Source organism: Elephas maximus, chromosome 3 (genome assembly GCF_024166365.1).
Source record: "Elephas maximus indicus isolate mEleMax1 chromosome 3, mEleMax1 primary haplotype, whole genome shotgun sequence".
NCBI lineage: Eukaryota > Metazoa > Chordata > Mammalia > Proboscidea > Elephantidae > Elephas > Elephas maximus.
The window spans coordinates 12736046-12763779 of record NC_064821.1 but is presented as its reverse complement, the minus strand read 5'-3'; the positions used below and the strand labels follow the sequence as shown (position 1 = coordinate 12763779).

Sequence of the window (27734 nt, the reverse complement as noted above, 5' to 3'; positions counted from 1 at the left end):
CAACTGCCAGTTGTCTTACAACGAAGTTTCCTCTTCTGAGAACCTGGGTCCTATCTCACACTAAGCCAGTTGCTCTCGAGTCACTTCCAACTCACGGTGAGACCCTGTGGTCACACGGTGAGACCCTGTGGTCACACGGTGAGACCCTGTGGTCAGAGTAGAACTGGGCTCCACAGGGTTTTCAGAGGCTGAGCTTTGCGGGGCAGGTTGACAGGACTTTCTTCTGAGGCGCCTCTGGGTGGACTCGAACCCCCAACCTGTCAGTTAGCAGCCAAGTGCGTTTGCCATTTGTACCGCCCCAGGGACTCCCACCTTGCAAGCAGACGCTGGTAAATCCTTGGGCCCGTCCCACTTCCCATGGGTTCCTGGGTGACGAGCGAGGCTGGTGAACTGTCACAACTGCCTGCCTGCCTGCCAATGACTGAAGTCTCCATTTCACTTACAAAGAGAGATTAGAGAAAAGCCTGGCAGCTCCTCAAAAAGCTAAACGTAGAAATTACCACGTTGTTGTTGTTGGGTACCATGGAGTTGGTTCTGACTCATGGTGACCACGTGTGTGCAGAGTAGAACTGTGCTCCATAGGGTTTTCCAGGCTGTGACCTTTTGGAAGCAGATCACCGGGCTTTTCTCCAGAGGTGTCTCTGGGTGGGTTCGAACTGCCAACCTTTCGGTTAGCAGCCGAGTGTTTAACTGTTGCACTACCAGGGCTGCTTAGAATTACCCCATGACCCAGCAATTCCAATCCTAGGTATATACCCAAAAGAATTGAAAACAGGTACTAAAAAAAAAAACTGTATACGAATTTTATAGCAGCATTATTCACAATAGCCAAGAGGTGAAAACAACCTAAGCGTCCATCAGCAGAGGAATGGATAAACAAAATGTGATCTGTACACACAATGGAATATCACTCAGCTACAAAAAGGAATGAAGTACTGATACACGATACAACGCGGGTGAACTCAGAAACACTATGCCGAGTGAAAGAAGCCAGCCGCAAAAGGCCACATAGCATATGAGTCCATTTCATACGAAATGTCCAGAACAGGCAAATCCACAGGGAGAGAAGATAGACTAGTGGTTGCCAGGGCCTGGGGAAGGGAGAATTGAGAGACTGCTTAATGGATATGGGGTTTCCTTCCGGGGTAATGAGAACGTCTGGACTGAGATAGTGCTGCCGACTGCACAGCTCCGAGTATGTTGTTGTTAGGTGTTGGTTCCGACTCATAGCGACCCCACGTACAACAGAGCAAAACACTGCCTGGTCCTGTGCTATCCTCACGATCGTTGCCGTGCTTGAGCCCGCTGTCGTGGATTGAATTGTGTTCCTCCAAAATACCTGCAGCTTGGCTAGGTCATGACTCCCTTGTGTAATTGTCTACCATCTTATCTTCTGATCTGATTTCCTTATGTGTTGTAAAATCCTATCACTGTCATGCAATCAATGGATTAGTGGCAGTTACACTAATGAGGTCTACAAGATTAAATAGTGTCTTAAGCCAATCTCTTTTGATTATACAAGAGAGAAGCGAGCAAAGAGACTGGGGACCTCATACCACCAAGAAAGCAGTGCCGGGAGCAGAGCACCTCCTTTGGACCTGAGGTTCCTGTGCTAAGATGCTCCCAGACGAAGGGAAGAATGATGGCAAGGACCCTCCTCCACAGCTGACAGAGAGGGCAAGCCTTCCCCTGGAGCTGGCGCCTCAGTTCGGCCTTGTAGCCTACTGGACTGTGAGGGAATAAACTTTTCTCTGTTAAAGCCATCCACTTGTGGTATTTGTTAGAGCAGCACTAGATGACTAACACAGCCATTGTTGCAGCTACTGTGTCAATCCATCTCACTGAGGGTCTTCCTCTTTTTCACTGACCCTCTACCCAGCATGATGTCCTTCTCCAGTGACTGATCTCTCCTGGAGATAAGATGCCCAAAGTATGTGAGACGTAGTCTCGCCATTCTTGCTGAATGTAATGGAAACCACCACATTGTATATTAAAAAAATCACTGCAAAAGAAACCCAACAAATACATGTAAAACGTTTATTAGAGACAAAGCAAAAAGAGAAAAGACACAGCACAAAGAAGAACAGTTGGATTAAAAATTAAGGAAAAAAAAGCGATAGCGGTAACTACCGCATAAGTCACCGGAGGATCAAGGGTGACTGTGTGATTTATTGTGCACACCAGAACACCTGAAAGAGAAAGCGAGAAAAGAAAGCAGGCCACCTGATAACCCTAGGCATCAGAGCTGTTTGGGGCTTTTCCTAACCTGTTGACCCCACAGGAGATAAGATGTCCTTCACTGTTCTTGCCAGAAAGATAACTCTGGAAGATAAAACTTCCCAGGCTCGCTCAGGTCAGTGACCCATGTTATCTCATGTAGTGTTTCACAGAAGAGGTAACTCTAAGACAAGGAGTGGCCCTTACTGCTGTCTGGGGCACTCACCACAGGACTTTCCCGGGCTGTTACTATGATGGCTACCAGTTACCGTGAGCTCCGACTCATGGTGACCCCGTGTGTGTCAGAGTAGAACTGTGCTCCACTGTGTTCTCAATAGCTGAGTTTTCAGGAGATCACCTGGCCTTTCTTCTGAGGCACCTCTGGGTAGACTGGAACTCCAACCTTTCGGTGAGCAGCTGAGTTCGTTAACTGTTTGCACCACCCAAGGACTCCGCCATGACAGTAGCCTCTGTGTTCAAGGTGCTCCGCTAAGTGCCAGCTTTACATGTGTTCCCAAGGTAGGCAGTATCACCTTTCACAAATAAGCAAACGGAGGCTCAGAGAAGTTCCGTTATCAGCACGGCAATTTCTGAACCAAAGGCCGGCACTTCTGTGCCTGCTCCCAGGCCAGCCTCTTCAGGTCAGAAATGCACACAAGGAGGAAACACAAAGGGCCCCGCCTGGGAGGATGCTGTTGTGGTGACTTTCTCCTCCAACTCTGACCAAACCAGGGAAATGAACTTCAAACTGTGGTTACCCTAACAATAAACTCAACTGGTCAATAAAAATAAAGTTTCCATGGCTGACCCCTTCACACCTGAGACGGAACCAGACGGAAATCCAGCCCCTAAAGAACTCAGCTGCCATCACAACAGATGGGTGGTGGCTGTGCTGAGCTACATGGCCGGAAATGGAACCTGCAGCTCCCACATGGAAGGTGAGATCAAGTTCAAAGTGGATGGCACCCCCCACGTCACTGTATCTAATGCATCTGGCCTCCACCTTCTCCGGATTTCCTTGGTCGCTGAGCCCTCTTAAACGTGGGGAATCCCCACCCTCTCTCCATTCCCCTCCAGCTCTGTGGCTCTCCCGTGAGGTCTCCCTCCTCTTCCGTTCATTCTCTGCATCCACGCCTGGTTCTCCTCCTTCAAATAAAAAAAAACAAAGATACATGTAAGTCTCTCATCTAAAATTCTCTTGGCTAAAAGATAAACTCTTTTAGATGGTCATCGTCTATGGCAGGTGTATTAGCTTCCTGTGGCTGCTGTAACAAATGACCACACAGTTGGTGGCTTAAAACAACTCGAGTTTATTACCTGGGGGTCAGCAAGTCTGACGTGGGTCTCACTGGGCTGAAACCCAGGTGTCGGCGGGGCTCGTTCCTTCTGGATGCTCTAGGGGACAATTGGTTTCCTTACCTTTTCCAGCTTCTAGAGGCAACCTGTATTCCTTGGCTCAAGGCCCTTTCCTCATCTTGAGAGTCAGCAGTGTAGCATCTTCCAATCTCGCTCTCTGGCCCTCCTGCCTCCCTCTTATAAGGACCCTGGTGATGACACTGGTCACCCAGATAATCCAGGGTCATCTCCCATCTCAAGGTCCTTAATTTAATCACCCCTACCAAGTTCCTTTTGACATGTCAAGTACCATATTCACGGGCCTCGGGCATTAGGATGCAGACATCTTTTGGAGGAGGGCATTGCTCTGCCGACCACACAGGGATCAGCAAACTATTTCAGAAAAGGGCTCAGTAGTAAATATTTTAGGTTTTGTGGGCCATCTTTCTGTTGCCAGGGCCAGCTACGTAATTTTCAGGGCCCACTGCAACACAAAAATGGGGGGCCCCTTCTTTGAAGTATTGAGAATTTCAAAACAGTGACAGATGTGTGGGGCCCTCCTGAGCATGGGCCTGGTGTGACCACATAGGTTGAACAACCATGAGGCTGGCCCTGCCCCTGGCAGCTACTCAACTCTGCCTCTGTGGCCAGAAAGCAGCCATGGGCAATACAAACAGGCCGGGCTGTTTCCATAAAACTTCATGGACACTGGAGCTTGCATTTCATGTGATTTTTGCTCATCACAAAAGATTCTTCTTTTGATTTTTTGACTTGTTTTCTTGAGGTGGAAATATACACACCAAAACACAACTTCCACATTTACAATTCAATGACACTGATTACGTCTTTCACGTGCCACTGTTCTTGCTATCCTTTTCCAAAATCATCCACCGCCGTTAACATCGACTCAATGCCCCCCAAAACAACTCTTTTCCCCTGCCTTCCTACCCCTGGTAACCACGAATAATCTTTGGCGTCCATGTATTTGCTTATTTCACGTAAGTGAAATCACACAGTATTTGTCCTTTTGTGACTGACTTTAACTTTGCTCTGCGTAATGTTTTCAAGGTCCATCCGTGTTGGGCATGCATCGGGACTTGATGTCTCCTCACGGCTGAGTAATATTCCATGGCATGTATGTACCACATTTTGTTTATGCATTCATCTGTTGACGTACATTTTGGTTATTTCCACCTTTTTGCTATTGTGAAAAGTCTTTTGATTTCTTTTTAACCATTTAAAGATGTAAAAGTCTTAGGTTGGAAAAGGATAGTGATAATGGTTGCGTATCATGAAGAATGTAATCAATGTCATTGAATTATACATGTAAAAATTGTTGAATTGGTAATATTTTGTTACATATATTTGTATCCCAGTTTTTTAAAAAAGTTGTTCTTAGCTCACAGGCTGTGATGGTTAATGTCCTGTTGTCAACTTGGTGACGCAATGAGTCTCAGTGGTCTGGCAGACACCGGACTGGTTGCTCTTCCATAATGTAATATAACGTAATCACCTTCCATGATGTAATTTGATGGGAGCAGCCAAGCCAATCAGTTGAAAGGGGAGTTTCTTTGGTGGTGTGGTCTGCCTCCCATGTATATATAAATATATATATTTATATTCATACACACACACACACACATATATATGGATGTTCTGGCAAAGCTTGCTCTCTCAACCTTGTACTCTTCTCCGTCACCTGACCTCCGGTTCTTGGACATAAGCCCGCAGAAGTCTCTGACCTGCAAATTGTGAATTCACCAGCCTCTGCAATCCCGTGAGCCAGCAGAGGTCTCCAGCCTGCTACTAGACCCGTGGATGTGGGACTTGCCAGCCCCTACAACTGTCTGGGCCATCTCCTTGCCTTAAATCTCTCTTTGTATATATATGTTGTTGTCATGTGCCATTGAGTTGGTTCCGACTCATAGCGACCCTATGCACAACAGAACGAAACACTGCCCGGTCCTGCGCCATTCTCACAATCGTTGTTATGCTTGAACTCATTGTTGCAGCCACTGTGTCAATCCACCTCGTTGAGGGTCTTCTGCTTTTCCGCTGACCCTGTACTCTGCCAAGCATGATGTCCTTCTCCAGGGACTCATCCCTCCTGACAACATGTCCAAAGTATGTAAGATGCAGTCTCGCCATCCTTGCCTCTAAAGAGCATTCTGGCCACGCTTCTTCCAAGGCAGATTTGTTCGTTCTTTTGGCAGTCCATGGTATATTCAGTATTCTTTGACAACACCACAATTCAAAGGCGTCAACTCTTCCTCGGTCTTCTTTATTCATTGTCCAGCTTTCAAATGCATATGATGTGATTGAAAATACCATGGCTTGGGTCAGGCGCACCTTAGCCTTCAGGGTGACATCTTTGCTCTTCAACACTTTGAAGAGGTCCTTTGCAGCAGATTTACCCAATGCAATGCGTCTTTTGATTTCTTGACTGCTGCTTCCATGGCTGTTGATTGTGGATCCAAGTAAAATGAAATCCTTGACAACTTCAGTCTTTTTTCCGTTTATCATGATGTTGCTCATTGGTCCAGTTGTGAGGAGTTTTGTTTTCTTTATGTTGAGATGTAATCCACACTGAAGGCTGTGGTCTTTGATCTTCATTAGTAAGTGCTTCAAGTCCTCTTCACTTTCAGCAAGCAAGATTGTGTCATCTGCATAACGCAAGTTGTTAATGAGTCTTCCTCCAACCCTGATGCCCCGTTCTTCTTCATATAGTCCAGCTTCTCATATTATTTGTTCAGCATACAGATTAAATAGGTATGATGAAAGAATACAACCCTGACACACACCTTTCCTGACTTTAAACGAATCAGTATCCCCTTGTTCTGTCCGAACAACTGCCTCTTGATCTATGTAAAGGTTCCTCACGAGCACAATTAAAAGTGTTCTGGAATTCCCATTCTTCTATGTACACATAAATACAAGTATATTTATTATACTACATATACACACACACACACATACGTGTATACAGTCATGTGCCACATAACATCCATTCAGAAAACGTCCAACCACATATACATCTGTGATCCAGTGTGTACCCTCTGGGGGATGCCCATAGCCCAACTTGGCTGCAAGCCTGCTCCGCCACCCCCACCTGTGGGATCAGGTACCCCTGCTGCTGGGAGGAGTGGGCGCCCAACCGTGCTCCTGAGTGCCCAAGGATGGCAGGCATGACAGGGCCCAGCCGGGGAGGGGTCGCCAGGTTGCAGAGTCTGCTCCTCTCATTCCCTGGCCCCTGCCTGGAGCCTCCCTGCCATGACCCTGATGGGGTTGCAGGGCCGTGGAATAGGTGGGACTTAGCCAAGCACTCTCCTGAGGCTTCTGCAGTGGGAGCTGCCTGGGCCATGCACTGCACAGCAGCCCCTGGAACTGTACACCCAGGAGTCCTATGTCGCATGGACCCAGGTGTTCACACAATGTCCAAATCACATAATATCCTATTTCACAGAATGTACTGTAGACATCAAGTGATGTATGACCGTATATATGTTATATCTATCTAATCCATCCATCCATCCATCCACATCTCACTGGTTTTGCTCCTCTAGAGAACCCAGACTAAGACACAGGCCGCATAAAAACAGGTGTGGGCTGAAAGGGCTGTAGTTTGTGGACCCCTGGTCTACGGGCTAAAATCCCAACTCTCCGCCTGACTCTCCAGGGCCCTGCACAGCCAGGGAAGGGTATCTGTCCATGCCACTTTGCAGTCCTCGCCCCTTATAACTTGCGTCCAGCACTGCCAACATTTCCTCGCTCCCCAAACCACCCCTGTGCCTTTGCTGCAGCAGTTCTTCTGGAGCCCCCTTCCTCCCCTTTCTCTGCCTGGCAGACCCTTGCTCATTCTTTAATCTGGCTCAGACGCCGCCCTCCATGAGAGGCAGCACTCTGTGCCTGTTCCTGTCACACCATGTTGATTTATGTGTCTGTGTCTCTCCCTGAAGGCAGTAACGTATGTCCTCAAGAGCAGGGACCCAGGCTGAGTCATCATGCGTCTCCTCACCTCACAGACCTTCATTAGCTCAAGCTGAAGGAATGAACCAGAACTTTGAGATCAAGGGCAACCTCCACCATATGTCTATCAGTTTGTCGTACTGTGGTGGCTTGCATGTTACTGTGATGCTACCAGTATTCCAAATACCAGCAGGGTCACCCACAGTGGAAAAGTTTCTATGGTGCTTGCGGACTATGACAGACTAGAAAGAAAGGCCTGGTGATCCATTTCTGAAAATTAGCCAATGACAACCAATGGATCACATCATCAGGAGGGGTCAATCACTAGAGGAGGACATCATGTCTGGTGAAGTAGGACGCCAGTGAGGGAGACAGATTGGCACAATAGCCACAACAGTGGATTTACATATGTTGGCAATCGTGAGGACTGGTCATGTTTTGTGCTCTTGTATTTGGGGTTGCCACTAGCCAGAGCTGATTCAGAGGCAATGAACAACAAAAAGCAACCTGGAACTACAGTGGTTCACGTGTATGCTGCTTCCTACTCCTAAGGATCAGAACTATGCTTCTTACTCAAAAGAAAAACAAAAACAAACAAAAAGTAAGAACTTCCTACTGAATTCAGACCAGGAGAAAACAATCTCTAAGATGAAGCAGACTAGGGTTCAAATCCTGGCTCTGTCACTAAACACGTGCACTTGGGCAAGTCACTTCCCTTGCTCTAAGGACTGGGTGTCTACTCACCACGGCCAGAAAGATCACGTGATCTGTCCCCACCAATTCAAGAGTCTTTTCTCCTACAACATCTCCGCTGCCGGCCTTTTCTCAGTTCCTGAGTGTACCAAGCTTTTACCTGCCCCAGGGCCTTTGTACTTGGAATTCTTCCTGCCTGAAATATTCTGCCCCCTGTGCCACCCTTCACGTCGCAGCTGTAACACTGCTGACGTGGCCACCCCAAAATAGGTCACATCCTCCTGTTCCATGCTTTACTGGCACTCCAAGCCTCTGCCAATTGCAATTTTTTGTGTAGTTATTACTGTTAATACCACCACGCGACTGTCAGTTTGTCGTACTGTGGTGGCTTGCGTGTTGCTGTGATGCTAGAAGCAATGCCACCGGTATTTCAAATACCAGCAGGGTCACCTGTGGTGGACAGATTTCAACAGAGCTTCCAGACTAAGACCGACTAGGAAGAAGGACCTGGCAGTCAAATGCTAAAAGAATTGGCCAGTGAGAACCTCATGAATAACAACGGGATGCTGTCTAATACAGTGCCAGAAGATGAACCCCCCCACGTTGGAAGGCACTCAAAAGACGACAGGGAAGAGCTGCCTCCTCGAAGTGAAGTCCACCTTAATGATGTGGATGGGGTCAAGCTTTTGGGACCTTCATTTGCTGATGTGGCAGGACTTAAAATGAGAAGAAACAGCTGTAAACATCCATTAATAATCAGAACATGGAATGTACAAAGTATGAATCCAGAAAAATTGGAAGTCCTCAAAAATAGAATGCATAAACATTGGTATCTTAGGCATTAGTAAGCTGAAATGGACTGGTATTGGCCATTGCGAATCAGATAATCATATGATCTACCATGCCAGGAATGGCAAATTGAAGAGGAATACCAATTGAGATGTTTCAACAATCTGATGCAGCACCAGAAGTGCTCACTTATCCATGCCAAGTGACTGGAAGAGATCCATATCTGTGTCCATTCCAAAAAAAGGAGATAAAACAAAATGTAGAAATTACTGAAAATATCATTAATATCACACACACGAGTAAAATTTTGCTGAAGATCATTAAAAAGCAGTTGCAGCAGTAAATCGACAGGGAACTGCCAGAAACTCAAGCTGGATTCGGGCGAGGACGTGGCATGAGTGATACCACTGCTGGCTGTCTGATAGATCTTGGCTGAAAGCAGAGTATACCAGAAAGATGTTTACCTGTGTTTCCTTGGCTATGCAAAGGCATTCCGCTGTGTGGATCATAACAAAGTATTGATAACATTCATTGCAAAGAATGGGAGTTCAGAACACATAATTGTGCTCATAAGGAACCTGTACTTAGACCAAGAGGTAGTCGTTCGAACAGAACAAGGGGCTGCTTCGTGGTTTAAAGTCAGGAAAGGTGTATGTCCAGGGTTGTATCCTTTCACTATACCTATACAAGGTCACTATGAGTTGAACTTGACTCAACACCAACAGGTTTGGTTTGGTTCTGGTTTATTCAATCCGTATGCTGAGTAAATGATCCTTGAAGCTGGACTATATGAAGAAGAACGGGGCATCAGATTGGAGGAAGATTTGTTAACAACCTGTGATATGTAGATGACACAACCTTGCTTGCTGAAAGGGACGAAGACTTGAAGCACTTACTAATGAAGATCGAAGATTACAGCCTCCGATGCGGATTGTAGCTCAAACATAAAGAAAATAAAAATCCTCACAACTGAACTGTCTTTTCAGCACAGGGACCCCAGGTCCAAAGGACGCACGCTCCTGCTCTTCTTCCTTGGTGGTATGAGGTCCCCCATCTCTCTGCTCAAAAGAGACTAACTCAAGATACAACGTAATCTTAGAGATTGAGTTCTGCCTCATCAAGGTAACTGCCTCTAATCCTGCCTCATTAACATCATCCAGGCCTGATCACAACATATGGGAAAATCACATCAGATGACAAAATGGTGAACAGTCACACAAAACTGGAAATCATAGCCTAGCCAAGTTGACACACATTTTTGGGGGGACACAATTCAATCCATAACACCAAAGTACAGGAGTTTCCAGGTGGCACAAACGGTTAAGTGCTTGACTACGAACCAAAAGGTTGGCGGTTCAAACCCACCCACAGACATCTTGGAAGACAGGCCAGGTGATCTGCTTCCGAAAGGTCACAGCCTTGAAAACCCTGGGGAAGTTCTACTCTGCACATACAGGATCGCCACTGAGTCAGAAGCGACTTGACAGTAACTAACAACAACCCAAGGTACAAAATAAATATCCATGAGACTATACTGACAGAATTAATTAAATAAGTTAATAAACGAGAGAAGATATAAATCTCTCATGCAGAAGAATTCCATGTAATAATTTATGTAGCTGTCCCACCCTCAAGGAGGTGGAGAATATTTCCCCAATCCTTAAGGGTGGGCTGCACAAAGTGGCTTCTTTCCAAGGTGTGCAATATGCAAAGGGGGAAAAATCGAGTAACTTTATAGTGGAGAAAAGCTGACAAACAATGCTTCAGCTATGTGATCAAGGTTAACACCAGTGGTCATAAGTAATGTTGACAGTGTGTACTTTTGATAGGATGTGATGACAATGGCACTTTACCTCTGTGGTCTTCCTCCCAATAACCCATTGCTGCTGTTAGCTGATATCAAGTTGGTCCCCAACTCATGGCGACCCCATGCACAATGGTACAAAACGCTGCCCAGTCCTGTGCCATCCCCATGATCAGTTGTGGATAGGACCGTGGTGATTCACTGGGTTTTCACTGGTTGATTTTCAGAAGTAGATTGCCAGGCCTTCCTTCCTAGTCCATCTTAGTCTGGAAGCTCCACTGAAATCTGTTCAGCAAGTGTTACGGATGGAATTGTATTCCCCCAAAATGTGTGTCACCTTGGCTAGGCCAAAATTCCTAGTATTGTATGACCATCTACCATTGTGTTATGTGATATGATTAGCCTATGTTTTGCAACTCCTACCTCTATGATGTTAATGAGGCAGGATTAAAAATGAGGCAGGATTAGAGACAGTTAAATTAATGAGGCAGGACTCAATCTATAAGATTAAGCTGTATCTTGAGCCAAGCTCTTCTGAGATATAAAAGAGTGAATCGGGCAGAGAGGAAAGAACCTCATGCCACCAAGAAAGAAGTGCCAGGAGTGGAGCATGTGCTTTGGACCTGGGGTTCCTGTGCTGAGAAGCTTCTAGACCAGGAGAAGGTTGATGACAAGGACCTTCCCCCAGAGCCAACAAAGAGAGAAAGTCTTCCCCTAGAGCTGGTGCCCTGAATTCGGACTTCTAGCCTCCTGGACTGTGAGAGAAAAATTTCTGTTTGTTAAAGCCATCCACTTGTGGTATTTGTTATAGTTGCACTAGATAACTAAGGCAGCCAGACAGCAACACATCGTCTTGAGTTGTGGGTTGTGGCTGCACATGACGTGCACTGGCCAGAATCTAGCCTGGGTTTACTGCATGGAAGGTAAAAATTCTACCACTGAACTACCAATGCCCTCAACCCTAGTCTTAATCATTAGAAAAACATCAGACAAATTCCAGTAGAGAGGTTCCTATAAAATACCTGATCAGTACTCCTCAAAACTGTCAAGGTCATCAAAAATATGGGCACTGCCACAGCCAAGAGGAATCTAAGGCGACATGGTAATTAAACGTCATATGGGATCCTGGATGGAATCCTGGAACAGAGAAAGGACATTAGGTAAAAACTAAAGAAACCTAAATAAGCTAGGGCTTTAGTTAACAGTTATGTATTGGTATTATCTCATTACTTTCAACACATATTAAGGTAAGATGTTACTAATAGAGGAAACTGGGTATAAAGTATATAAGAACTTTCTATATAAATTCTCAACTTTTCTGTAAATCTAAAACTGTCCTACAAAAATAAAGTCTATTACTAATAATGGAGCGCTGATGATGTAGTGGTTAAGAGCTCGGCTGCAACCAAAAGGTCTGCAGTTTGAATCCACCAGCTGTTTCTAGGAAACCCTATGGGGCAGTTCTACTCCATCCTATAGGGTCGCTATGAGTCAGAATCGACTTGACAACAAGGGGTTTGGGGGTTTTATTATTAATGATAATTTTTTAAGTATTAATGAACAAATGAAGGACTTCATTCTTCATCATGGTGACAATCATAGCTACCATCTCATATAACAATTGAAAAGATGACGGGGGAGAACACATGTCTGAATCATCTAGTGCTGCTATAACAGAAATACCACAAATGGATGGCTTTAACAAAGAGAAATTAATTTTCTCACAGTCTAATAGGTTAGAAGTCCAAATTCAGGGCATTAGCTCCAGGGGAAGGCTTTCCCTCTCTTTCAACTCTGGAGGAAGGTCCTTCTCATCAATCTTCCCCTGGACTAGGAGCTTCTCCTCGCTGGAACCCCAGGTCGAAGGGAAGCACACTGCTCCCGATGCTTCTTTCTTGGTGGTATGAGGTCCCCAACTCTCTGCTTGCTTTCCTTTCCTTTTATTTTTTGAGAGATAAAAGGTGGTGCAGGCCACAACCCAGGGAAACCCCCTTTACAATTGGCTCAGGGATGTGATTTTAGTACAGATGTTACAATCCCACCCTAATCCTCTTTAATATAAAACTACAATCACAAAATGGAGGACAACCACAAAATACCAGGAATCATGGCCCAGCCAAATTGATACCCATTTTTGGGGAGATATAATTCAATCCATGACAACACACATAGTTTTTAACATGCAGTATGCATCCATTTCAGAGTACTCGCTACTGTTGTATTAAACTGGTGCTGTACACTACAAGAAACACTAGTCCTATGTGGGTATTTACATTTTAATTAATTAAAATTAACTAATTCAATTTAAGTTGGAAATTGGTATTAGAAACCAAGATCTGGGCTCTAAGTGTCCTTGTTGCTATTGGGGTATTGTTTCTTCTAGACCATCAATGCTTTTTAATCACCCAGAATGCACCAGGTGCAGGCGCTTAGACCTGGGGATACAACAGTTCCTCAGTGCCACTGGCCACATGTCAAGCACCCAAAAACCAAATGGCTACAGAACTGGACAGCAGAGGTATAGGACCTACTCATTATCGCAGAAGCCTTTACTGGACAGTGTTGCACTAAACAATGAAGAGTGTAGTTATCTGTTCAGTGTCCTCAGCTCTTTCAGGTCTTCCTGCAAATGCCATCTTCTCATACTGAGGCCTTCCCAACCACCCTCTTTTAAATTGCAACCTTGACATTCCCCATTTCCCTTCCCGATTTACTTTTTATCTTACCACTTTTCCCCTCTTTGTTTCTTTTCTGTTTCTTCATCTGGCACTGTGTGGTCCGAAAAGGTAGCCACCAGCAAGATGTGGCGGCTGAGCCCTTGAGATGTTGTCAGTCCGACTTGAGCTGTGTTGTGAATGTAAATACACACTAAATTTTGAAAACGTGGGAAAAAAAAAGACCTCATAATTTCTTATGTTGATTACATATCAAAATAACAATATTTTCAACACAATGGGTTAAAGAAAACACATTATTAAAATTACTATGTTTCTTTTTCTTTTTCAGACATGGTTACTAAACCAATAAGAAAAACAAAAGCCAAACCCACTGCCCTCTAGCCAATTCCAACTCACAGCAACCCTACAGTACAGAGCAGAACTGCCCCATAGGATTTCCAAGACTGTAAATCTTTACGGAACCAGATTTCCGTATCTTTCTTCCACGGTGCAACTGATGGGTTCCAACCACTGACCTTTCAGTTAGCAGCCGAGCGATTAACCACTGAGCCACCGTTACTACTAGAAAATTTAAATTACACAAACGGCTGGCATTTGTGGCTCCTTTATATTTCTACTAGACGCAATCGTCTAGAATGTCAGCCTAATGAGAGTTCATACAGTGACTGGCTTATACTAGGCACTCAATAAAATCTTAAAGAATGAATGTTAGCCGGAGCCTCTGGGAACCCGTTAGCTCTCACAGCCCACACTGCTGGAACTCTAACAACATCCTGGGCCCCGCCTCCTCGCCCCACCAGCTAAGGAAACTGAGGCCAGGTGAGATGACGTCAGCCCTTGCCCAACGGCACGTAGCGCGAAAACGCGGCGTCAGGATTCGAACCCGGGACCTGTCCCTTTCCCTTTGGTGCGATGACCGTTCCTACCTTGCAGGGAAGCGGGGTAAACAGGAGCGGGACACACGATGGACGCCCGACAAGGAGCGCCGCTCCTCGACCCACCACCACTCTCTGCCAGCCCCGGTCTTCGCGGGGCTGGACCCTCAGCTCACCCCTCCGCGGCCATCTCCACTGCCCCCGTCTCCGCCGGCCGCCGAGCCCTCCGCAGGCGGCGCCGACCGGAAGTTCCGCCTCCCCGCGCGCCTGGGAGGCCGCGACAGCTGCGCCGGCCAATGGGAAGCGCGCCGTGACTGGAGCTGACCAATGGGTGCACGCGCCGGGGGGGCGTGTCCGCGCCGCGGGCCGGAGCGGGTCGTGCGCGCTGAGGAGGAGCCGCCGCCTCGTCGCCGTCGCCGCCGCCGCTGCCGCCGCTACCGAGGCCGAGCGGAGCCGTTAGCGCCGCGCCGCCGCCGCCCGCCCGCCCCGGAGAAGCCCCGGGCCTGCCCGCCCGCGCCCAGGTGAGGCGGGGGCCTTCCGCGGTGCCCCGCGAGGTAGGCCGCGGCAGGCCTGAGCTCGCCTGGCCGGGCCCCGGGCGTCCGCGGGCCTGCACCGGCCGAGGCCCAGGCCGCGCCGGGCCGGGAAGGAACGCGCGCGGGACGCGGGTGTGCGGGGGGCGGCCGGTGTGGGCGCTGGCGACAGAGCCCGGGCCGGATTCCTCGGCCGCCGCGAGGGGCGGGCGAGGGGGTACACGGCGTGGGCACGCGCCTGGCGGCCAGGCTCCGCGGCCGGGGCCGAGCGCTGGGCCTGGGGCCCGGCAGCCTTGGGAGCCCGGGATCCGGGGGCGGGAGAGTGAAGCCAGAGGCGGGGGAGTTGGGTGAGCGCGGTCTGCGCACTGAGGTCGCCCGCGGCCTCCGAGCTCGCTCCCCCGGGAAATCCTCCAGATTCTTTTGTGGTCGTTGTCAGAGGCCAGCGACCGATCTGGGGTCTTTTTTGAAGTGTGCAAACCTTTCGGTGTGTACGGGAGTCCCAGGAAAATGTATTTTTTGAGCGCCATCTCTAACAAAGCTGTTTATGGGGCGTGGGATGTTCGGGTTTGTAAAATGTGTGTTGAAAACACAAACTGCACGCATTTGAACAATGGGGCATGGATGCTCTGGCTTCCTTTTCCGGTACCCTCTGCTACTAGGCTTATTAAAATGGGTTCTGGTACCTACTGTGTGCAGGACAGGTGAGGAAGAACTTCTGCACTGCCCCTGGAGGAAGAGTCGCCCTGACTGAAAGTATTCTAGTGGGAGCCGATGGCTTATGCTACAAGAAGTGGGAAGCTGGGGAGGATGATGGGACTAGAGAAGGGTTTCTTAACCAGGGCACTATTGACGTTTTGGGCCAGATAATTCTTGCTTGTGGGACACTGTCCTGTGCATTATAGGATGCTTAGCAGCATTCTTGGCCTCTACCCACTAACCACCAAAAAAAAAACCCATTGCCGTCGAGTCAGTTTTGACTTATAGCGACCCTATAGGACAGGGTAGAGCTGCCCCACAGGGTTTTCAAGGCTGTAATTCTTTACAGACGCAGACTGCCACATCTTCCTCCGGTGGAGTGGCTGGTGGGTTCGAACCGCCGACCTTTTGGTTAGCAGCCCAGTGCTTAACCACTGTGCCACCAGGTCTCCTCTACCCACTAGATGCCAATAACATCCTTCCCTTCTTTTTCAGTTATGAGGCTCAGAAATGCCTCGAGACATAGCCAAATCCCCATGGGGGCAAAACCACCCCAGGATGAGAACCACTGGACTAGATGATCTTCCACTGAGTCCCTCAAACCCCATCCTTCACTCTTATGCCCTGGTGTTCAAGGCTCCCAAGAGCTTGGATAAGCTGAACTGTGAGAGCCTTGGTTTCCCTGTCTGTAAAATGGGAAGGACAAGAATATTCTTGTGCAAATTTGAGAAAACAGTTTGAGAAGCCCCTAGCATTGTGCCTGGCCTGTGCATGGTAGGTACTGAATAAATGACGTTCTAAATAATTGCTGATATTTATTGAGAATGTACTGTGTGCTTAAGACTCCGTGGACATTTATCTCCAGCCTGTGAGGTAGGTACTGTTATAATTTCCATTTTACAAATGAAAGCACCTAGGCTTAGTTGAGTCACTTGATATGACTAATCTCACTCAGTAAAATGGCCAAACCAGTATTTGAACTCGGGCCCCTGACTCAAAAGTTCTTACTCTTAACCACAGGGTTTCATTGCTCTTGTATAGGTAGTCCCCAACTTATGACAGGGGTTATGTTCTGACAACTCTGTCGTAAGTCAGTTCCGATGTATGTCGAATATTTCATTTTTTTAAAAGTTTTCATCATTATTGCCTTTTATTATCAGTATCCTTGTAAATCATAATATTGAATGTCTGCAAGTGTGCACCTGAGAATAACAACAGCAAATTATGTGCTGCAACGTTGTATGTAGTACACATTAATAATATGTGCAAAAAAAAGCAGAACGACAGACAATGGTAAGTGCAGTTTGTTGATGGTAAGTGCAGTTTGTCGTAACTCTAATACGTCATAAGTCCGGGACTACCTGTATTCACAAGGGTTCATGAGAGCCCTAGAGGCAGGGTTTCCAGGAATTGCGTTTAGTTGTCATTGAGCATCAATTGTGTGCAAAGCTCTGCTGGAACCCGTTATAAAATCTCACGACCTTTGGGTCCAGTAAGAGGCTGAGACACACGAACATCTCTAAATGTGGAAGCAAATAATGTTTATGCTGACGGCTGGTCTTGAGCGGGGGCAGAATTTCAGTTGAGATACGTTGAGTCTGAGGTCAGGGACCAGCAAGTGGGATATGAGAGGGAATTATGAAAATGCCTTCTTCCTGACCCTTGCTTTATTGCTTCTCGCACTGTGACCATCTATCTTCCTGCATTCCATCCACGCTCTATCCACGCTGTAGCAGGAGTTGTCATATTAAAACATAGGTCTGATCACATCATTCCCAATTAAAAGTCATTGGGTGGAAAAACATAATTATAAGTGCTTTGACGTCTTTGGGTGGCTTACAAGATAATGTCGTGAGCCCTGAGCTGGGGATTCCAGGTGTTTCACACTTTAACCCTCCCTTCCTTTTGGACCTCATTTGCCCCGACCCCAAACTCTGACCCTGTTGGCCTTTTGCTCCCACTGACTGCTCTCCTCCTCCTGGATATTTCTTCCTCTTGCCTGCATGGCCCAGCGCAGTGCCCACTCAGGACTTGAAGCCCCCTCAGACTCCCACGCTTCCTTTACCCCCATCCACCAGCATCAGCTGTTCCTTGTGTTCCTACCCCATTCAGTTTTTGAATCAAATTAAAGCTCAGTGGTGAGAGAAGTGCAGTTACTACCTGTCACCCCTAGATGGCAATAGTGAAGCAGCGAGGCAGACAGGCTGTGTGTGTTGGCGGCAGACCAGAGGAAACCAGCTTCTAGAAGGGAAGTGAGCCTTGCTGCCCCCGGTTAACCAACTCTCCCTGATCTGCCAGGGTATCCGAGGCCTCATGCTAGGCTCTGGGGAGGCAGCAGTGTATACATGGGGTATCGTGTATGCGTAGGTCATTTCAGTCCGGTCTGGAAAATGAGGCAATAGTTATGCACTGATATGGAAGCACAGAAAAGGGGACCATTAACCAAGCATTGACAAGTGAAGGAGATCACAGAAGGCTTTCTGGAGGAGGTGAGGTGTGAGGGACAGAGAGGAGTTAGCAGGCAAAGATACTGGGGAAGTATCTTTGCAGGTTGCAGGAAGGGCTCAGGTGAAGGCACAGAGGTGGAAAAATTTCGGTTAGGTACTTTAGGGGCAAGAAGGTTGAGGTGAGTTTTGGCAGGAGTGACTAAGGTGAGAAGGTTGAACAGCATCCTGAGAGGGCTGCGCCTGCTGTGCAGAGAGCCTGGGGGCTATCCTGGAGGCTAGACCAGGGGTGGCCACTGAACATTTTTAGTCCTCAAAGTCGGGGAGTCAAATTTGCACAGAGGAGGAAGAGTTTGAGGGGGATAACGCTGAAGGGCAGAAAACTAGCCAGGAGGTGATTGCTTTCATTTAGGTAGGAAGAGTTGTGAATATGACCCAGAAATATAGTGGTAGGGAAGGAGAGGGGATAGGTTTGAACACATTTAGGAGGCAAAAGACACAGGACTTACTATACAGACGTGGGAAGACAACTCTTGTCCTCTGCCTGAGTGACCAGGTGGGTGAATAGTCACTAAGCGAACAGAGACGACAGGAGAAGGACCGGTTTAGTACGTGAATGTAGACAGGAAAACACCTCACTCAAGTTCAGTGCATTTCCTGTTAGAACGCCATTGATAGATGAGTGAAGCAGAAAGGTGGCAGAGGGCAGCGTCCGTGTCTGTATATAGGAGTCCCTGGGTGGCGCAAAAGGAACCCTAGTGGTGCAGTGGTTAAACGCTTGGCTACTAACCGGAAGGTTGGTAGTTCGAACCAGCAGTTGCTCCATGGGAGAAAGATGTGACAGTCTGCTTCTGTACAGACTGCAGCCTTGGAAACCCTGCGGCAACAGTTCTGATCTGTCCTGTAGGGTTGCTATGAGTCAGAATTGATTCAACGGCAATGCATTTAGGGTTTTTGTTTGTTTGGGTGGTGCAGCAGTTCCCATGCTTGGCTGCTAACTAAAAGGTTGAAGGTTCAAGTCAACCCGGAGGCGCCTGGAGATCTACTCCAAAAAACTCAACTCTTGAAAAATCTATGGAACACAGTTCTATTCTGACACACGTGGGGTCACCAGAAGTCAGAACTCACTCAGCGGCAACTGGTCTGGTGTCTGCATGTGTGCGGAGGACTCACTTAGATGATCTGGTCTGTCCCCGCCTGATCCAGAACCTCAGCGCGAATTGGCACAGTCAATGGCCACATCCTGATAGATTGAAAAAATAGTTTCACTGTTCGTTCATTGTCATAGGGAGTAGGGAGAAGTGGAAAAAATTGCCTCCTTAGGAATCTACAACCTAAATTGGAGGGAAAAAAAAAGAATACGTGAGACAACACAAGCATGAAGCAGCAGGCCCTGACTGCATCGAGAGAGGGCTGAAAGAAATGATTGTTCATTGTTTGGATTTTGCTTTTAATGAAAGAGATGGTATTCAGATCGGGCACAGTGAGCTGAGAGTAGTGGGGAGGGATTCCCAGGTGCAGTAAACAGCAGCCCCGTGTGTGTCAGAGTAGAACTCTGCTCCACAGGGTTTTCAATGGCAGATTTTTTGGAAGTAGCTCACCAGGCCTTCCAGGATGCCTCTCAGTGGGCCTAAACTAGCTTTTTGGTTAGTGCATGCGTAACAGAGGAGGAAAGCACACAAGAGACTCTGAAGGGGTGAGGGAACCCATTTGGCCAGGTAGAGGGTCAGGGAGATGAACTTGGAGCTAAACCTAGAAAAGTATGCTGGGTAAGGTGGTAGAGGGCTTCTGGGCACGGTCAGGAGGTGATCCCAGAAGATTATTTTGCTGGGAAAGAACAAGGATGGACCTCCATTGCAGGTGGGAGCCAGGTAATAGCCTCAACTCCTCAGGGGTTGGGACTGGAAATGATTATCTGCCCATTGCCTCGTACTGTGCCTGGCACGTGGTTGGTGCTCAGTCTGTGCAGGGGGAAGGTGGGGATTACAGAGGCTTAGGGCTGGAAGAGGGGCAGTAGTGACTCGGTGGTGGAATTCTTGCCTTCCATGCAGGAGACTCAGGTTCAAGCCCTGGCCAGTGCACCTCTCGTGTAGCTACCACCCATCTGTCAGTGGAGGCTTGCGCATTGCTATGATGCTGAACAGGTTTCAGCAGAGCTTCCAGACGTAGACTAAGAAGAAAGACCTGATCATCTCATCCCCAAAATCAGCTAGCAAGAACCCTGTGGATCACAATGGTCCAGGGCCGGGCAGCATTTCATTCCGTTGTGCGTGGCGTCACCATAAGTCTCAGAGGCCAACTCAACGGTAGCTAACAACAGGCTTAGAAAGAAGCTCCAAAGTGAGTGGATTCAACCACCTGTCAAAGGGACGTTTATAACAGAGGAAGGATTCACCCGAGAGGAATGAGTCCAGAATGACCCAATGGCAAGACATGTGACCGTGAGGAGAAACAGGAGGAGTGGTTTGGAGGGAGAAGGTGCAGTTGGGTTTGAGACACTGAGATTGAACTGTGTGCGCGGGAGACCTGATGCAGACCTGAACAGGGACAGTGGCAGAGAGATGAAGGGAGAGTGAGAGAAATAGCTCAGATGTAAAAGTGGCAGAACTTGGTGCTTGATTAGGTGTGGGAGGGTCAAGTGGCTTAGGGGATAAGTGTGGTTGTGCCACCAAATGAAGTAATTCAGGAGAGGAGGAGGGTTGAAGAAGGGTGAGGCAGGGCAATCAGGAGATACCTGGTCACCTTGGTTTTGTTACTGAAGTAGGAGGCAGGCTGTCTCAGCTGAGAGTAAGGGGATGGGACTTGAATAAGTTTCCTGTCGCTAGTGAGCATGTAAGAGGTCAGTTGATTTGGCCAAGGTTATGGGTATGATTAGGATTCCCTGGGTGGTGCAAACAGTTAAGTGCTTAAACCTACCCAGAGGCAGACAATCTTAAAGTTTATAGCCCTAAAAACCCTATGGAGCACAGACCTACTCTGACACATGGGATCGCCATGAGTCGAAATTGACTCGCTGGCAGTTGTCTTTTGTTTACGCACGTGGTTTATCAGTGGTTGAGCAGGGAAGAAAAATGAACAAGAGCTTCCATGTTCCTCGGAGTGGGTCTAGTTACTTAACATGCTGCGATTGTGAGTCCTGGCTGGTGTAAGCAGGCTGTGGCTTCTGTGGGACCCAGGCCCATTAGAAAGGGCATCAGAGGTGTGGGTGACTGCCAGGGTCTCAAGGAAAAAGGGTTTCGATGTACCTCACTGGTAATGTGTGTATTTACTGTGTGACAGGAACAGGCTGGGCACAGTGAAGCAGGTGGTTGATGTTAGTTGCTGTCGATTCAGCTCCGACTTGTGGCGACCCAACTTATAACAGAATGAAACATTCCTTGGTCATGCACCATCTTCATGTTCGTTGGAATGTTTGAGTCCATTGTTGTGGCCACTGGGCCAGTCCATCTTACTGAGGATTTTGCTCCCCTTTGCTGGCCCTCCACATTACCAAGCATGTCCTTCTCCAGCAATAGTCCCTCCTGACGATGTGCCAAAGTGAGTCAAACTCCCAGACAGTATTCTGTGATCCATAGGGTTTTCTTTGGTTGATTTCCAGAAGTTGATTGCCAGGTTTTTCTTCCTAGTCTGTCTTAGCTGGAAGCTCCTCTGAAACCTGCCCACCATGGGCGACCCTGCTGGTATTTGAAATACAGGTGGCATAGCTTCCCGCGTCACAGCAACACACGTCACCACAGTATGACATGCTGACAGAAGGGTGATGGGAACCAGGTGTTAACACCCCCATTTTACAGACAAGGAGACTGAAGTTCAGGGAAGATAAGGACTTAAATGCTAAATAATTCCACTGACTAGCAGTACAATGAGTATTGGGGCAGTTCAGGCTTGTCTGACTCCAAAGACTGGGTTGTCTTGCTGTGCCCTGCTGCTTTATAGTTCCACGCGAGAGCCCTCAAGTGACCTTGACTAGCCAGAAAGAAGCCCGATGTCTTAGCAGGGCTGGGGAGCTGGCCTGGTCCCCTGAGCCACCTCAGGACTAGGCTCCGGGCTGCACCTGATCTGTTGTCCCCAGGCTGTTCAACCTGGCTGATAAGGAATTGCTGCAACTTCCCTGGAGCTGCTCCATAGCAGCCCACCCCTCCCCTGGGCTGTGGGAAGGGGAGAAGAATAAGATGTGTCCCCCAGCCCTCGCCTCCTGTGGCTGTTATAACTGGGTCAGGAGGTGTGTTCAGCTGTTTGTCTGGCCTCAGAGCATTTCTGGGGTGACCTTTATTAATTCCTGACTTTTACCTTGAAGAACTTGGCATTTGACATCTGGAAAGGACCTTGGAAATCATTTGATGTGTGAAGTATCGAGGTCAAATCTGAGGAGACGTATATATATATATATATATAATATTTCATTGAGTTTTTGGTAAAAGGTTACACAGCAAGTTAGGTTCCCATCTGACAATTTCCACACAACTTGTTCAGTGACCTTAGTTACATTTATCACAAAGTGTCAACATTCTCTTAATTGTATTCAGTTTGTTCCCTTTCCAATACTCTAGTTTCCCTGCCCCCATCACATCTCATCTTTGCTTTTGAGTATTGTTGACCTTTTGGTCTCATACTGATGGTTTTTAAGTAGGGCACCAGTCTTACGGGTAATATCCTTTATTTTGTGTGCCACTCTACTGTTTCAGTAAAAGGTGATCTCAGGATAGGCTCGGCTCTAGGTTTAAAGAGCGTCTCAGGGTGATAGTCTCAGGGAGTCCTCTGCTCTCTACTGTTCCAGTTTGTCTGTCTTTTTTTTTTTTTTTTTTTAATAAGCTGAGGATATATTTGACTGTTCTAGTTTTGTCGTTCTGGCCCAAGCAGTTACGAAGCATGTTCTGTGCCTTTAAAATGAGACCAGTTCTCATGCATGCCTAATGGAGACCAGACTTGCTGCTGGTTTATATATGTGCCACCTATATATGTTTTCATGTCGCATATATATCCTCCCTATATGCGTAGTGCAGTCCTTGGGTGGTGTGAACGGTTAATGCGCTTGGCTGCTGACCAAAAGGTTAGAGATTCAAGTCCACCCAGAGGCACCTCAGAAGAAAGGCCTGGCAACCTACTTCCAAAAAATCAGCGATTGGAAACCCTGTGGAGAGCAGTTCCACTCTGACACACATGGTGTCGCCATGAGTTGGAATCGACAGCAACTTTTTTTTTTAATATGCGTAGTCGGTGTTCTACAGATGTGAACAGTATCACCCAAGTCACACACAACTAAGATCATGCGAAATCCTCAGAGAGGGTCCAACAGGACTTGTCTGGGATGTGTTTTGTTACTGGAACAGTTCCACATCAGTGGGATCGTTGGCTAAACTTGAGTTTCCCTTTCTGCTCTCTGCAGTGGACTTTGATTCTTTGGGATGGGGTGCCGAAACAAAGGCATCCAAGATATGAGGGGAATTTGGGGGGATGCTGGAGGGAAGGAGTATGGGGTGGAGAGTGAGGCTGGAGGAGCAGGTAGGGGCCCAGTCATGAAGGGCCACTGTTCTGGAGCGACAGTTTGAGTCCAGGCCCTCTCGCTTATTAACACCGTGGCTGGGAGTAACGTAATGTAACCTCTGTGCCTACGGGGGCGCTGATCCCAAAATCCAAAGAAACCCACTGCCATCGAGTCCTTCTGACTCATGGTGACCCCATGTGTTACAGAGTAGACCTGAGCTCTGCAGGCTTTTCTTGTCTGTAAAGCAGATCATCAGGCCTTTCCTCTGCAGTGCTGGCTGGGTTCAAACTGCCAACTTTTTGGTTAGTGGCCAAGAACAAACCGTTTGTGCCACCAGGACCTTGTGGTGTTCCATTGACAGGAAAAATCGGAGGAGCTGGCTTGCTGGGGCCAACCCTGTTGACTTGGAGGTGTCTGTAGGACTTGTACTTAGATAGGAAGAGACAGTGGTCTCACGAGCTGAGAGAGAAGGACAGAGACTTCTACGGCTTGGGGATCATTTATTGTTAGGTGGTGAGGGCCTGGTTGTGGTTGGAGCCTGAGGGACAGAACTGGTTTGGTCCAGGATTAATAACATGGATTTGGAAAAGGTCAAGGGAAGGGACCTGGAGAGCGAGGTGGCAGCGAAACTGAAACTGCTGTGCTGTCGTGGTTTGGGTTTCTCTGTCGTTGCCAGTTCACCAAGTGTCAAGGGCTCCGCCTGCAGGGGCCGCTCAGCCTTGACAGGTGTGTCCTGAGGAGCCGGTAGGCTGTGGGATAGGGCTTCCAAGTAAAATGGTCACCTTTTTTTTTTTTTCTTAATTAATAGATTTTATTCTTTAAAATAGTTTTAGGCTTACAGAAAATTCGAGCAGATAGCACAGACCAAAAAAAAAAACCAAAAACCCATTGCCGTTGTGTGGATTCTGATTCATGGTGACCCCACGTGTCAGAGTAGAACTGCATTCCATAGGGTTTGCGATGGCTGTTCATAGGGTCGTTATGAGTTGGAACTGACTCGACAACACCTAACAACAATATTACGGAAGGAGATCTCCAGGCCTTTCTTTGATGGTCCAGCTGGGTGGATTCACAGCACTAATATCTGAGTCAGTAGCTGACTACAAACCAGCTGTATAAGCCAGGGACCCTGAATAGTCCAGAGTTTCCACATATCCCCTCTTTGTACGTAGTTTTCTCCCTTATTAACATTTTGCTTTAATGTGGTTCATTTGTTGTAATTGATGAACAAATATTGATACGTTATTGTTAACATGTATTATTACATTATTGATATGTTACTATTAACTTACTATATATTGTTATGATAATACATTATTAACTAAAGTTCATAGTTTATATGAGGGTTCCCTGTTCCCTCTTTGTGTTACATAGTCCTGTGGGTTTTGGCAAATGCATAATATCCCATGTTTACCATTACAGTATCATACAGAATAGCTTCACCACTCTAAAACACGTCTAAAAAGAAAAAAAGCCCATTGCCGTCGAGTCAATTCTGATTCATAGCAACCCTATATATAGGACAGAGTAGAACTACCCCATAGAGTTGGCAAGGAGTGCCTGGGGGATTTGAACTGCCGACCTTTTGGTTAGCAACCATAGCGCTTAACCATTATGCCACCAGGGTTTCCAAACACACCTTGGGCTGCACTTACTCATCCCCCCTCTGAAATCCCTAGCAACCACTGATCTTTTCAGTATCTCCAGAGTTTTGCCTTTCCCAAAATGTCTCATAAATGGAGTCATCTAGGATGTAGCCTTTTGAGTCTGTTTTCTTTCACTTAGCAAAATGTATTTGAGATTCATCCAAGTTTTGCGAGCTGATAGTAGCTTTTTATTGTTGAGTAGCAGTCCATTGTATGAAATACCACGGTTTGTCAGTGGGTTGAAGGACATTTGCTTTGTTCCAGTTTTTGGCCATTATGAATAAAGCTTCCATAAATATTTGTGTATAGGTTTTTCTGTGAACTCAAGTTTTCTCTCTTGGGTAAATACTAGAGTTCGATTGCTGAAACCTGTGGTAAATGTATGTTTAAGAAATTGCTTGTCTCTTTTCCAAAGTGGCTATAACTTTAGCATCCTCACCAGCAGTGTGCCCGGCGCTCCGCGGAAACTCTATGGGGCAGTTCTACTCTGTCCTATAGGGTCGCTATGAGTCGGAATCCACTCGACGGCACTGGGTTTTGGGTCCAGCAGCGTATGAAAGTTGTGGTTTCTCCACATCTTTGTCGGCAGTTGGTATTGTTCACTTTTTGTTTTGTGTTGTTTTAGCCATCCTGAGTGTAGTGGTATCTCATTGTGGTTTTAGTTTGCATTTCCTTAATGACAATTGATGGCAAACATCTTTTTACATGCTTACTTGCCATCCATACATTTTCTCTGGTGTCTGTTCAAATCTTTTGCCATTTTTTAAATTGGGTTCTTTGTTTTCTTGTTAAGTTTTGAGAATTTTTTCCAAAAATGCATTCTAGATACTAGGCTTTTTTCATATACATGATTTGTAATAGCTTTTAATTCTCATCGCAAAGCAAAAGTTTTTAATTCTGATGATGTCTAACTTACCAGTTTTTTCTTCTATGGATCAGGCTTTTGGTATCATATCTAAGAAACCTTTTGCCTAACCAAACCTCACTAAGAGTTACTCCTACAGGTTTTATAGTTTTGCATTACAGAACAGTGTTCACCAGACTTTTTCTGTTTAAAAAACCCCAGATGGTAAATATTTTAGGCTTTGTGGGCCAAAAGGTCTCTGTTGCAGCCACCCAACTCTATCATTTTATGCAAAAGAACCCATAGCAATATATAAACAAATGAGAGGGACTTAGTGCCAATTAAATTTTACGTATAAAAGCAGGCAGTGGGTCTGGTTTAGCCCACAGGTTGTAGTTTGCCAACCCCTGTTTTAGAAGGTTCCCTTTTTGCCAGGCATAGAGAGTACCCCACTCTGGAGAATAAGAATGGGGTCACCTTTGTCCGGTTGATCATCTCCAAAAGCAAGGCTTGAGAGAAGGCAGAAGAGTAGATGCTTGGCTCTTAGAAGAAAGCTGAAGAGAGGGAGAGAGAGAAAAACAGGAAGGAAGAAGAGAAATGTTGGAATCACCTTTTGAGGAAACTTCAGTATGCAGTTGGATTATTCAGCGTTAACATTTACATTGCGGTTTAGGCTTCAGCAAATCGGTTTTTGTTTGTGTGTTTGTTTTAAAGTCCCATGGCTGCAGACAGTAGGTTTAACTGATTCGTCGAGTTTTTCACGATTAAACTCTTTACTGCTGGTGGTCCCATGCTTTCTACTGAAAATTGGTCTTTAACACCCTCCCCATTAGTGTGTATTTAGATTGTATCTAGTTTTTTTACTTTTACAAGCCGCAGGGTAGTGTGTTCCTCACACATATTTCCCTGCGCAAGCATGTAAGGATTTCTGCCAAACAGATTGCTGCAGCACTGAGTCAAAGGGTAGTAGTACCAAAACCCACTGCTGTCAAGTTGAGTCTGACTCATAGTGACCCTGTGGGACAGAGTAGAACTGACATACAGGGTTTCCAAGGCTGCGTGTGATCTTTACAGGAGCAGATCTCCAGGTCTTTTCTTCCCAATCTTTTCTTTTATGGCTTTGATGCTAACCTACTTTATAAAGATCAGGGAACATAGAACATTTTCAAATAATAAAAGAAATTGTGGGATATTGCATGAATTTTGCCTGGGATCTGAAGCATTTCCACAAGGGAAAAAGAAACCATACCTACCACTCTCTTAGCATTCATCTAGGGCTGGGTGGGAAATCTCTGCAAGAGAGCGGCTCGGACTTTATGTAACCATTGGCAAGGCTGCTTTAAAGAAGGCAGAATGCTCATAACCGTGAGCACTGGGCCCTGAGCATGAAGCAGAGCTGAGCAGCAAGGACAGAGATCTGGAGAAAGTTGGGGGGCCACCACTGAGACTGCAGGCTGGGAGGCAGAGGAACATTTTCTCCTATGATGCTTTTCACACCCACAGGGGTAAACAGACTGCATATTTTGAGACAGGTGAGGGGCAGGCAGGTGGGTAGACCCCTTCGATTAGGCAGGGGACAATGTTGGTTCAGTGGTATAATTCTCGCCTTCCATACGGGAGACCCAAGTTTGATTCCTGACCAGTGCACCTCAAATGCAGCCACCACCCGCCTGTCAGTGGAGGCTCACGTGTTGCTATGATGCTGAACAGGTTTCAGCAGAGTTTCCAGACT

The 27734-nt window shown here is 46.9% G+C and overlaps 1 protein-coding gene and 1 long non-coding RNA gene across 3 annotated transcripts in view; one reads left to right on the top strand and one right to left on the bottom strand.

Moving 5' to 3' along the window:
- Nucleotides 1-2029: 2029 nt before the first annotated feature.
- Nucleotides 2030-14611, bottom strand: LOC126072053 (uncharacterized). Of its 2 annotated transcripts, none has more exons than XR_007516453.1 (4): nt 14409-14611; nt 13531-13672; nt 11827-11941; nt 2030-3363 (listed from the first exon to the last, which is right to left on the bottom strand). It is a non-coding gene; the product is annotated as an uncharacterized LOC126072053 (long non-coding RNA). The 2 variants fall into 2 exon arrangements; XR_007516454.1 differs by having other exon boundaries at nt 13531-13648.
- Nucleotides 14612-14747: 136 nt separating this feature from the next.
- The window catches only part of ELAVL1 (ELAV like RNA binding protein 1), a 50802-nt gene continuing 37815 nt past the window's right edge, over nt 14748-27734 (top strand). Inside the window, exon 1 of the mRNA XM_049876705.1 lies at nt 14748-14878. The gene's annotated coding sequence lies outside the window, so the exon portion shown is untranslated. The remainder of the gene's footprint in view (nt 14879-27734) is intronic.